This window comes from Microtus ochrogaster, chromosome 5 (genome assembly GCF_000317375.1).
Source record: "Microtus ochrogaster isolate Prairie Vole_2 chromosome 5, MicOch1.0, whole genome shotgun sequence".
NCBI classification, from domain to species: domain Eukaryota; kingdom Metazoa; phylum Chordata; class Mammalia; order Rodentia; family Cricetidae; genus Microtus; species Microtus ochrogaster.
This window is the reverse complement of record NC_022012.1, coordinates 32290276-32292702: the sequence shown is the minus strand read 5'-3', so window position 1 is coordinate 32292702 and position 2427 is coordinate 32290276. Positions and strand designations below refer to the sequence as shown.

At 42.2% G+C, this 2427-nt stretch overlaps 1 pseudogene; it reads right to left on the bottom strand.

Moving 5' to 3' along the window:
* Window positions 1-1442: 1442 nt before the first annotated feature.
* Window positions 1443-1777, bottom strand: LOC102000962 (annotated as a pseudogene).
* Window positions 1778-2427: the final 650 nt, after the last annotated feature.

The window sequence follows — 2427 nt, the reverse complement described above, 5'->3', positions numbered from 1 at the left end:
GAGGGTCCAACATCAATTGTATTTCTGAGATTGGGGGCCTTGAACCAGACTAATGAATCTTTTTGATGAACACTTGAATGTAAAAATATATGGATAGAGCAGTTTACTGCGTGACTACATGACACTGCAGCTTCCATGATGATGTTTTCTTTTCTACATTCCCCCCACTTTTCTTGTTACATTTAATTTTGTTGTATTCTGGAGGAGGGAAAGATAGCTGGGATTGGAATCCATAAGGTGAAAGACTCAAAAAATAAATAAAAAGAAAGTAAAAGTAGATTCTCTTTGAAGTGGAAGAACCCCAGATAAGCAGTGGAACTCATAAATCTGTTTCCTGGCCATAGATTCAATGTTACCAGCTAACTCATGTTCCTACTGACATAGCCTCCTTATATTGATTTAAGGTTTGTGTTCAAACTATGAACTCAAATAAATCATTGCACCTAGGGACTGACAACTCAGTGCATTTCCCAATTCCAATGTCTCATTCAGGCTATTTCACCACACAATATGATCAAATAACTTACTCCAAGTCAAAGTAAGGCCTTAATGTGGAACAGAACCAGCACTATCTGAAAAAGAAAGGTATTGAAAGAAACAAGACTATTCCCCACCCTTTCCCCCATTTGGAGGATCCAAATTTGGTTGAACTGAATTTGTAGTCACATCAGACTAAAAGCTTATTATAAATCATAGCACCACACCTATGATCCAACACATCAGTTCTGAAAGTGGCTTTTTTCAGGAAGTCTAATACAGCCACCGTCTACAGAGTATTTCTTAGAATGGGGCACAGAACAGGTTATTAATGTCACCTAACTCTTCATTATTTACAGCAGACCTGAACCCAGATGGTTGACTTTCTGAAGGCTTCCTGACAGGAATCCAACAGAGTTGCTTTCAACATTCACACTGACACTCATGGCTGTAACTTATGCAGAAGTGGTGACCCACATGAAATCCACAACTAAGTGCTGCAAATCTGAGATAGTTAACCTTGCAAAGGCTTAATATCTGAACCTAAAGATATTGAAATGACCACTGGATGCAGATTTGGTTTTATATGCAGGATAACTATGGAAACATTGCTGAATCTAATTCACAAATATTTAAGACAGTAAAAACGCCCCTAAATACAACACACGTCTAGATCAGTTGTGATTCTTGAACTTTCATAGTGCAACAGAGATTGTCACTGGAATCGAGTTCTTCATCAGTCAGTCACTGTAGATCCAGAAATGAGACACTGTTGATGGTGGGTAACTGTGGTCTAGCTATCTTGAAAGGCTTAGCAAAGACCCCAGCTTTACTGTACCATGTGTAGCTAGCTGTACTTCTTATTTTCAAGCACAAGCTACTGGTTATCTAGCTGAAGTTTAAGGGCCTGGTTTTTTAAGGGAGGTTTTTGAAACTTCCCTCCCTACATCTATTTTGGGGTCTTACTACTTCAAAGCTCTTCTCCATTTCTTTATCTTTCTGTCTAAGTGCTTGGCTGCAGTGGACTGGAGAGATCAGAAATGTGTGTCACCTTATATTTCTGGTTGTCTTTGTTGCATTTTCCTTATGGTTATCCTGGCCCCAAAAGGCTGATGTACACCACTAGGCATTTGCGGCTCCAAGGTTTCTGTAATTATTTCTGGAGCAGGAGGTACTGTATCAGAGCTGTTTTATTCCAGGGACATGAAGATTTTTCTGCTCCACTACCACCTCTACTTTCTTCCCAGTTGTCTCCTGGATCTTCTCCATTTTCATCATCTTCTTTGTCACTTATGTGCATTGTCTGAACTCTTAATCCGCTGTAATCAACCTCTTTACACTAAAATTCTTTCCACTCATTTTCATCCTTTTTTAAGGCCTTGCAGGCAGGGCCCGTGCTCCTCACCTTGCAAAAAGTTGCCAGGCCTCAAAGTCCTGCCATTGTCCTGCCTATAGCCCAGCCTGTAGCCCACCTGCTCAGCTTTTTGTCTTTTCTTTTTTGTTTCTCTTGGAGGAAAATTTGCCCAGGCTCCGTTGCTCTGTCGGGGCTATAGCCTAGACCTAGGTCTAGGCGAAGGACATGGAGCTCACAGTTAGAAGCTAGGAGCTCTGAGCCAAGGCCTTCTGTGAGCTCAGGTTGCCCTGTGCAGTGTCAATGATGAAGCTCTGCGGGGTCACTGAAGGGCAGGAGGCCAGGTGGTCAATTCCTCTCAGCACTCCCCACCCTCACCCTCCCGGGAAACATATCCACAAGGACATGCAACATGAAGGGGCCTGCTTGTTGGGGTTTTCTGTCCTGCCCAGTTCCCCACAGCCAGCAAGCCCCAAAGAAAATCACACAGAGATCTCTATAAGAAAGCTGATCGGCCCATTAGCTCAGGCTACTTATTAGCTCTTGTAGATTATATTAACCCATTATTCTGATCTATTTTTGCCATATGGCTAGGTACC